We start from the raw sequence: 10,000 nt of genomic DNA, 5'->3' as shown, positions 1-10,000 counted from the left end.
AGGAAAGCTCCAGCGCGGAGCCCGCACCCACCGGGGAGGTGTAGCCCTGCAGGCTGAGCGCCGGGAGCCGTCGGTCAGTGAGTGCTGAAGGAAAGCTCCAGCGCGGAGCCCGCACCCACCGGGGAGGTGTAGCCCTGCAGGCTGAGCGCCGGGAGCCGTCGGTCAGTGAGTGCTGAAGGAAAGCTCCAGCGCGGAGCCCGCACCCACCGGGGAGGTGTAGCCCTGCAGGCTGAGCGCCGGGAGCCGTCGGTCGGTCGGTCGGTCAGTCAGTGAGTGAGTGAGTGTGTGTTGCGCTGGAGGAAAGCTCCAGCCCGGCGTCCGTCCCCACCGGGGAGGAGTAGGCCTGCTGACTGAGCGCTGGGAGCCGGGAGCCTTTCCTGCAGTCAGTCGGTCGGTCAGTGAGTGAGTGAGTGTGTGTGCTGAAGGGAAGCTCCAGCCCGGCGTCCGTCCCCACCGGGGAGGAGTAGGCCTGCTGACTGAGCGCTGGGAGCCGGGAGCCTTTCCTGCAGTCAGTCGGTCGGTCAGTGAGTGAGTGAGTGTGTGTTGCGCTGGAGGAAAGCTCCAGCCCGGCGTCCGTCCCCACCGGGGAGGAGTAGGCCTGCTGACTGAGCGCTGGGAGCCGGGAGCCTTTCCTGCAGTCAGTCGGTCGGTCAGTGAGTGAGTGAGTGTGTGTTGCGCTGGAGGAAAGCTCCAGCCCGGCGTCCGTCCCCACCGGGGAGTTGTGCCCGGGCCCGGGCCTCCTGCCGACGGACCGTGTGGCGCATTGTCCCGACTGCGGACTTTCTCCAGCAAAAAGGCGGAGGTGCAGTACCGCCATTTCGCCACACGAGGGACGGAATGGCACCCAACTGCCCCCTGGTGTCGAAAAAGCGCAAGGGCACCCGGGCCGGTCCGCCCCAGGCAGCGGCCGAGATGCAGCACCGGGGGCCCGGCCTGCCTGCCCTGGAGGTCAGCCTGCCAGCCCTGGAGGTCTGCCTTCCAGCCCTGGAGGACAGCCTGCCTGCCCTGGTAGCAGCACTGCCTGCCTTCCAGCCCTGGAGGTCTGCCTGTTAGCCCTGGAGGTCTGCTATCCAGCCCTGGTAGCAGCACTGCCTGCCCTGGAGGTCTGCCTGCCTGCCTTCCAGCCCTGGAGGTCTGCTATCCAGCCCTGGTAGCAGCACTGCCTGCCCTGGAGGTCTGCCTGCCTGCCCTGGAGGTCTGCCTTCCAGCCCTGGAGGACAGCCTGCCTGCCCTGGTAGCAGCACTGCCTGCCTTCCAGCCCTGGAGGTCTGCCTGTTAGCCCTGGAGGTCTGCTATCCAGCCCTGGTAGCAGCACTGCCTGCCCTGGAGGTCAGCCTGTTAGCCCTGGAGGTCTGCCTGCCTGCCCTGGTAGCAGCACTGCCTGCCTTCCAGCCCTGGAGGTCTGCCTGTTAGCCCTGGAGGTCTGCTATCCAGCCCTGGTAGCAGCACTGCCTGCCCTGGAGGTCTGCCTGCCTGCCTTCCAGCCCTGGAGGTCTGCTATCCATCCCTGGAGGTCTGCCTGCCTGCCATCCAGCCCTGGAGGTCTGCTATCCAGCCCTGGTAGCAGCACTGCCTGCCCTGGAGGTCTGCTATCCAGCCCTGGAGGACAGCCTGCCTGCCCTGGTAGCAGCACTGCCTGCCCTGGAGGTCTGCTATCCAGCCCTGGAGGACAGCCTGCCTGCCCTGGTAGCAGCACTGCCTGCCCTGGAGGTCTGCTATCCAGCCCTGGAGGACAGCCTGCCTGCCCTGGTAGCAGCACTGCCTGCCCTGGAGGTCTGCTATCCAGCCCTGGAGGACAGCCTGCCTGCCCTGGAGGTCAGCCTGTTAGCCCTGGAGGTCTGCCTGCCTGCCATCCAGCCCTGGCAGCAGCACTGCCTGCCCTGGTAGCAGCACTGCCTGCCCTGGAGGTCTGCTATCCAGCCCTGGTAGCAGCACTGCCTGCCCTGGAGGTCAGCCTGTTAGCCCTGGAGGTCTGCCTGCCTGCCCTGGTAGCAGCACTGCCTGCCTTCCAGCCCTGGAGGTCTGCCTGTTAGCCCTGGAGGTCTGCTATCCAGCCCTGGTAGCAGCACTGCCTGCCCTGGAGGTCTGCCTGCCTGCCTTCCAGCCCTGGAGGTCTGCTATCCATCCCTGGAGGTCTGCCTGCCTGCCATCCAGCCCTGGAGGTCTGCTATCCAGCCCTGGTAGCAGCACTGCCTGCCCTGGAGGTCTGCTATCCAGCCCTGGAGGACAGCCTGCCTGCCCTGGTAGCAGCACTGCCTGCCCTGGAGGTCTGCTATCCAGCCCTGGAGGACAGCCTGCCTGCCCTGGTAGCAGCACTGCCTGCCCTGGAGGTCTGCTATCCAGCCCTGGAGGACAGCCTGCCTGCCCTGGTAGCAGCACTGCCTGCCCTGGAGGTCTGCTATCCAGCCCTGGAGGACAGCCTGCCTGCCCTGGAGGTCAGCCTGTTAGCCCTGGAGGTCTGCCTGCCTGCCATCCAGCCCTGGCAGCAGCACTGCCTGCCCTGGTAGCAGCACTGCCTGCCCTGGAGGTCTGCTATCCAGCCCTGGTAGCAGCACTGCCTGCCCTGGAGGTCTGCCTGCCTGCCTGCCAGCCCTGGAGGTCTGCCTGTTAGCCCTGGAGGTCTGCTATCCAGCCCTGGAGGTCTGCTATCCAGCCCTGGTAGCAGCACTGCCTGCCCTGGAGGTCAGCCTGTTAGCCCTGGAGGTCTGCCTGCCTGCCCTGGTAGCAGCACGGCCTACCTGCCTGCCTGCCCTCGAGGTCTGCCTGCCTGCCTGCCCTGGAGGTCAGCCTTCCAGCCCTGGCAGCAGCACGGCCTACCTGCCTGCCAGCCTGCCCTCCCCAGCCACACAGCCCTGCCTGCCTGCCTGCCAGCCCTGGAGGTCTCCCTGCCAGCCCTGGAGGTCTGCCTGCCTGCCTGCCTGCCTGCCTGCCTGCCCTGGAGGTCTGCCATCCTGCCTTCCAGCCCTGGAGGTCAGCCTGCCAGCCCTGGAGGTCAGCCTGTTAGCCCTGGAGGTCTGCCTGCCTGCCTGCCTGCCTGCCCTGGAGGTCTGCCTGCCTGCCTGCCCCGGAGGTCAGCCCCAGGCAGCCGGGTGGCCTGCCTGCTGCTGCTAGGCCGCTGCCCCGAGCCGCCGACCCCATCGACAGGAACACGAGAGAGTTTACAAGCGAGAGGAGGCCACATATTCGACACCTTTCGTGCTCGTTTTAGTCTCCAGTCTGTTTTGACGTGTGTTATTCTGAATCTGCTGCTTTAACTCAAGGGATTCTGTCGCGATTGATGCCTTGTCCTTCGCTGTATGTTTGCACTGGTGTTGTAAGTCGCCCTCTGTAAGATCATCATTTATTATCTGCCAAGAAATAAAGATCATCATAATGTTCCCCAACTTTCAGCTTCTGGGGAGTTTGTTCCAGAGTGTGACGACTCTCTCTCTATCACCATCTCTCTCTCTATCTCCATCTCTCTATCACCATCTCTCTCTCTATCACCATCTCTCTCTCTATCTCTATCTCTCTATCACCATCTCTCTCTCCATCTCCATCTCTCTCTCTATCTCCATCTCTCTCTATCTCCATCTCTATCTCCATCTCTCTATCTCCACCTCTCTCTCCCTCTCCACCTCTCTCTCTCTCTATCTCTCCCTCTCTCTCACTGTGTGTGTGTGTGTGTGTGTGTGTGTGTGTGTGTGTGTGTGTGTGTGTGTGTGTGTGTGTGTGTACAGCAGTGTCCCTAGACGAGAGAGAGATCCCTAGACGGGGAAATTACTTTCAAACTGCAGTACCGAAATGTGTCCGTTAGATGGCAGCATGCACCAAGGAATGAAGGAAAGTGCAAAACAAAATGAAAAGGCACATCGCCTGGGCGAAAAATAATCGTAACAAATCAACGGGGGCATTTCTCCGAAAACTAACACCGGGGCAGTGCTCAGGGGGGTCCCACCTCGTGGCCACCCGGTTTGGGGGGCGATCGGGGCCGGTTCCGAAAATCGCTAAATCTCCCATAGCCAGCCCACGCTCCATCCGATAGAGCAATGCCGGGCGGCCGGCCGGCAACTACGGATCATAACAAATCAACGGGGGCATTTCTCCGAAAACTAACACCGGGGCAGTGCTCAGGGGGGTCCCACCTCGTGGCCACCCGGTTTGGGGGGCGATCGGGGCCGGTTCCGAAAATCGCTAAATCTCCCATAGCCAGCCCACGCTCCATCCGATAGAGCAATGCCGGGCGGCCGGCCGGCAACTACGGATCATAACAAATCAACGGGGGCATTTCTCCGAAAACTAACACCGGGGCAGTGCTCAGGGGGGTCCCACCTCGTGGCCACCCGGTTTGGGGGGCGATCGGGGCCGGTTCCGAAAATCGCTAAATCTCCCATAGCCAGCCCACGCTCCATCCGATAGAGCAATGCCGGGCGGCCGGCCGGCAACTACGGATCATAACAAATCAACGGGGGCATTTCTCCGAAAACTAACACCGGGGCAGTGCTCAGGGGGGTCCCACCTCGTGGCCACCCGGTTTGGGGGGCGATCGGGGCCGGTTCCGAAAATCGCTAAATCTCCCATAGCCAGCCCACGCTCCATCCGATAGAGCAATGCCGGGCGGCCGGCCGGCAACTACGGATCATAAGAAATCAACGGGGGCATTTCTCCGAAAACTAACACCGGGGCAGTGCTCAGGGGGGTCCCACCTCGTGGCCACCCGGTTTGGGGGGCCATCGGGGCCGGCTGAAGAATCGCCCATACTCTGCCATAGGCAGCCCACGGTCCATCCGATCAGAGCAATGCCGGGCGGCCGGCAACCTATGGATCATAACACATCAACGGAGGCATGATAAGAGCATCTTTTATTATCTGCCAAGAAATATAGACCATCACAATGTTCCCCAACTTTCAGCTTCTACCACATCGCTGGGGAGTTTATTCCACTGTGTGACTACTCTCTCTCTATCTCTCTCTCTCTCTCTCTCTCTCTCTCTCTCTCTCTCTGTGTGTGTGTGTGTGTGTGTGTGTGTGTGTGTGTGTGTGTGTGTGTGTGTGTGTGTGTGTGTGTACAGCAGTGTCTCCGGTTTTCCTTTTGGAATGCCTTGAAGCCGGGGGGGCTTTGCACTCATGAGAACATAGGGTGTCCTTGCCCTCCTTTCGCAGCCCAGGGCATTGAGAGATCCCTAGACGGGGAAATTACTTTCAAACTGCAGTACCGAAATGTGTCCGTTAGATGGTAGCATGCACCAAGGAATGAAGGAAAGTGCAAAACAAAATGAAAAGGCACATCGCCTGGGCGAAAAATAATCGTAACAAATCAACGGGGGCATTTCTCCGAAAACTAACACCGGGGCAGTGCTCAGGGGGGTCCCACCTCGTGGCCACCCGGTTTGGGGGGCGATCGGGGCCGGTTCCGAAAATCGCTAAATCTCCCATAGCCAGCCCACGCTCCATCCGATAGAGCAATGCCGGGCGGCCGGCCGGCAACTACGGATCATAACAAATCAACGGGGGCATTTCTCCGAAAACTAACACCGGGGCAGTGCTCAGGGGGGTCCCACCTCGTGGCCACCCGGTTTGGGGGGCGATCGGGGCCGGTTCCGAAAATCGCTAAATCTCCCATAGCCAGCACACGCTCCATCCGATAGAGCAATGCCGGGCGGCCGGCCGGCAACTACGGATCATAACAAATCAACGGGGGCATTTCTCCGAAAACTAACACCGGGGCAGTGCTCAGGGGGGTCCCACCTCGTGGCCACCCGGTTTGGGGGGCGATCGGGGCCGGTTCCGAAAATCGCTAAATCTCCCATAGCCAGCCCACGCTCCATCCGATAGAGCAATGCCGGGCGGCCGGCCGGCAACTACGGATCATAACAAATCAACGGGGGCATTTCTCGGAAAACTAACACCGGGGCAGTGCTCAGGGGGGTCCCACCTCGTGGCCACCCGGTTTGGGGGGCCATCGGGGCCGGTTCCGAAAATCGCTAAATCTCCCATAGCCAGCCCACGCTCCATCCGATAGAGCAATGCCGGGCGGCCGGCCGGCAACTACGGATCATAACAAATCAACGGGGGCATTTCTCCAGAAACTAACACCGGGGCAGTGCTCAGGAGGCTCCCAGCTATCAGCCACCCTATCCCGGGACCGATGGGAGCACTTTAAAATTTTCGAGTCAGGGGACCAGACGGCCGAGTGAAAAACTTTGAAAAATATTCTATCTCCTCACTCCCATTGACTTTGCATTAGGGCGACCAGGCGGCCGGCGGAAAAAAAATCATAACAAATCAACGGGGGCATTTCTCCAGAAACTAACACCGGGGCTGTGCTCAGGGGGCTCCCAGCTATCAGCCACCCTACCCTGGGACCGATGGGAGCACTTTAAAATTTTCGAGTCAGGGGACCAGACGGCCGAGTGAAAAACTTTGAAAAATATTCTATCTCCTCACTCCCATTGACTTTGCATTAGGGCGACCAGGCGGCCGGCGGAAAAAAAATCATAACAAATCAACGGGGGCATTTCTCCAGAAACTAACACCGGGGCAGTGCTCAGGAGGCTCCCAGCTATCAGCCACCCTATCCCGGGACCGATGGGAGCACTTTAAAATTTTCGAGTCAGGGGACCAGACGGCCGAGTGAAAAACTTTGAAAAATATTCTATCTCCTCACTCCCATTGACTTTGCATTAGGGCGACCAGGCGGCCGGCGGAAAAAAAATCATAACAAATCAACGGGGGCATTTCTCCAGAAACTAACACCGGGGCTGTGCTCAGGGGGCTCCCAGCTATCAGCCACCCTACCCTGGGACCGATGGGAGCACTTTAAAATTTTCGAGTCAGGGGACCAGACGGCCGAGTGAAAAACTTTGAAAAATATTCTATCTCCTCACTCCCATTGACTTTGCATTAGGGCGACCAGGCGGCCGGCGGAAAAAAAATCATAACAAATCAACGGGGGCATTTCTCCAGAAACTAACACCGGGGCAGTGCTCAGGGGGCTCCCAGCTATCAGCCACCCTACCCTGGGACCGATGGGAGCACTTTAAAATTTTCGAGTCAGGGGACCAGACGGCCGAGTGAAAAACTTTGAAAAATATTCTATCTCCTCACTCCCATTGACTTTGCATTAGGGCGACCAGGCGGCCGGCGGAAAAAAAATCATAACAAATCAACGGGGGCATTTCTCCAGAAACTAACACCGGGGCAGTGCTCAGGGGGCTCCCAGCTATCAGCCACCCTACCCTGGGACCGATGGGAGCACTTTAAAATTTTCGAGTCAGGGGACCAGACGGCCGAGTGAAAAACTTTGAAAAATATTCTATCTCCTCACTCCCATTGACTTTACATTAGGGCGACCAGGCGGCCGGCGGAAAAAAAATCATAACAAATCAACGGGGGCATTTCTCCAGAAACTAACACCGGGGCTGTGCTCAGGGGGCTCCCAGCTATCAGCCCCCCGGGTCTGGGGGCATTGTTTTTCTTTTTAATCATTTTGAGCATTTCCCCCAGTTTAGAGATGTGTGCCCCTAGACAACCCATTGAGAATAACTATGAAATGTTCTGAAGTTTTGATTTTCAAATGTCGGTGAAAATTGAAAAACGTCATATATTCTTCAAAGGAAGCATGGGGCGATGGTAGGGAGAGTCCCCGCAGCGTGCCTCGGCAGCGATGGGAGCGTTTTCGATGTCCCCGTCCCCCCCCATAGGGATAGAAGGGGAGTTAGGTGACCAGGCGTCCCGGGTCCCAAAAATCGAAAAATTAATATAGAATGCTTTTTAATCCATAAATAAAGTAGGGGGCAGTCCTGGTGAGAGTCCCAGCCACAGCCCCAGTGTGTTTTGGAGTCGTTTGTGGCCGGGTGAAAAACTTTGAAAAATTTTCTATCTCCTCACTCCCATTGACTTTGCATTAGGGCGACCAGGCGGCCGGCGGAAAAAAAATCATAACAAATCAACGGGGGCATTTCTCCGAAAACTAACACCGGGGCAGTGCTCAGGGGGCTCCCAGCTATCAGCCACCCTATCCCGGGACCGATGGGAGCACTTTAAAATTTTCGAGTTAGGGGACCAGGCGGCCGAGTGAAAAACTTTGAAAAATTTTCTATCTCCTCACTCCCATTGACTTTGCATTAGGGCGACCAGGCGGCCGGCGGAAAAAAAATCATAACAAATCAACGGAGGCATTTCTCCGAAAACTAACACCGGGGCAGTGCTCAGGGGGCTCCCAGCTATCAGCCACCCTATCCCGGGACCGATGGGAGCACTTTAAAATTTTCGAGTTAGGGGACCAGGCGGCCGAGTGAAAAACTTAGAAAAATTTTCTATCTCCCCTAGGTGACCAGGCAGCCGGAGCTGATTTTTCTGACCCCTAAAACAATTATTAAAAGGTATTTTTTCGCCAAACTAAGACTTTTAAAATTCAAATAGGATGATTATCTACTGCCCCAGTGGGTTTTTGAACAATTTTAAGCCTTTTTGACAGTTTTCATTTTTCCCCCATTGACTTCAATGGGAGTTAGGTGACCAGTCCTCCGACTTTTGAACCTCTCCTGGGGGGGCTGTGAGCCCCCGATTTCTTTGCAAAGCACGTCATTCGATTCGTCTCAGTCCCCTCTATATACCCCGTGTGTTTGTTTTCTCGAAAAAACCCCGGAACACGGTTTTTTAGGGGGGGTACTTCGGAGCCATTTGGGGGGGGGTAAACGACATTTCCCGAAATTAATTTTGACACAGCCTTCCTCAGAATCGCTTTTCCAACAAAATGCTTTTTATTTCGAGTCTCTACGATGTTCCTAAGTGGTCGAAACCACTTTTGGACAGTTTTTACACCAAACGGCTCGGGCGCACAGCGGGCCGTGTGCCGATGGGCGGTTCTCGCGGGTCTTAGGCGGGGCTAGGCTGCTCGCGGCGGGCAAGGGAGTGCCGTGTGCAGCCGCCACAGTGTTCCAGGCTGTCAGCATTTCTCTACGGTGCCGGGGGAAATACAGGAACTGGGTTTTTGAAGACACTTAGTGCAATGAGAGAGGTCAAAACTGAGCTAAGGGCACTTGCTGGAGGAAAGTGGCTGGGCCCCGCTAGCTCTTTTACGGACACTTTCTGGACTTGGCCCGGGATTTTCAGACGGTTCTTTGCGACTGTCTGATCATCCAGCGAAATGCAAGGGGGGAACGGTCCCGGCCGCACCCCGCGTTTCAGGCCTCGTCGGCGGCCCGCTCCGGCGGCTGCGCCCGCTAAGTCTTCGCGGCCCGCCGTGGAGAGTGTGTATGCTGCCCGCCCCAGACGTTCACCCCAAGGGCTTGCGGGCCTTTAAGGGTCTGTCTTTCGGGGTTTCACGGGCTCTGACCTCACCTCCCTGTGGTTCCCGACCGGGGTGTATGTATGCTGCCCGCCCCAGACGTTCACCCCAAGGGCTTGCGGGCCTTTAAGGGTCTGTCTTTCGGGGTTTCACGGGCTCTGACATCTCCCCGGTGGTTCCCACGGAACGGACATATGTATGCTGCCCGCCCCCGGCAGGAACCCCAAGGGCTTGCGGGCCTTTAAGGGTGAGTGCGGGGGGCGTACGGGCTCTGACATATCTCCGGTGGCTCCCACGGAACGGACATATGTATGCTGCCCGCCCCCGGCAGGAACCCCAAGGGCTGTCCCGGCCTTTAAGGGTGAGTGCGGGGGGCGTACGGGCTCTGACATATCTCCGGTGGCTCCCACGGAACGGACATATGTATGCTGCCCGCCCCCGGCAGGAACCCCAAGGGCTGTCCCGGCCTTTAAGGGTGAGTGCGGGGGGCGTACGGGCTCTGACATATCTCCGGTGGCTGCCACGAGACGGAATATGTATGCTGCCCGCCCCCGGCAGGAACCCCAAGGGCTGTCCCGGCCTTTAAGGGTGAGTGCGGGGGGCGTACGGGCTCTGACATATAACCTCCGTGTTGCGCGACAGGCCGTCTTTGCCCCCGGCTGCGGACACACACACACACACACACACACATAAAACAACCAGCACTGATCGATGGGCCATCTTGGTCCG

The sequence above is a fragment of the Amia ocellicauda genome, unplaced genomic scaffold (genome assembly GCF_036373705.1).
Source record: "Amia ocellicauda isolate fAmiCal2 unplaced genomic scaffold, fAmiCal2.hap1 HAP1_SCAFFOLD_157, whole genome shotgun sequence".
Taxonomy (NCBI): domain Eukaryota; kingdom Metazoa; phylum Chordata; class Actinopteri; order Amiiformes; family Amiidae; genus Amia; species Amia ocellicauda.
Note: the sequence above shows the minus strand (reverse complement) of the source record.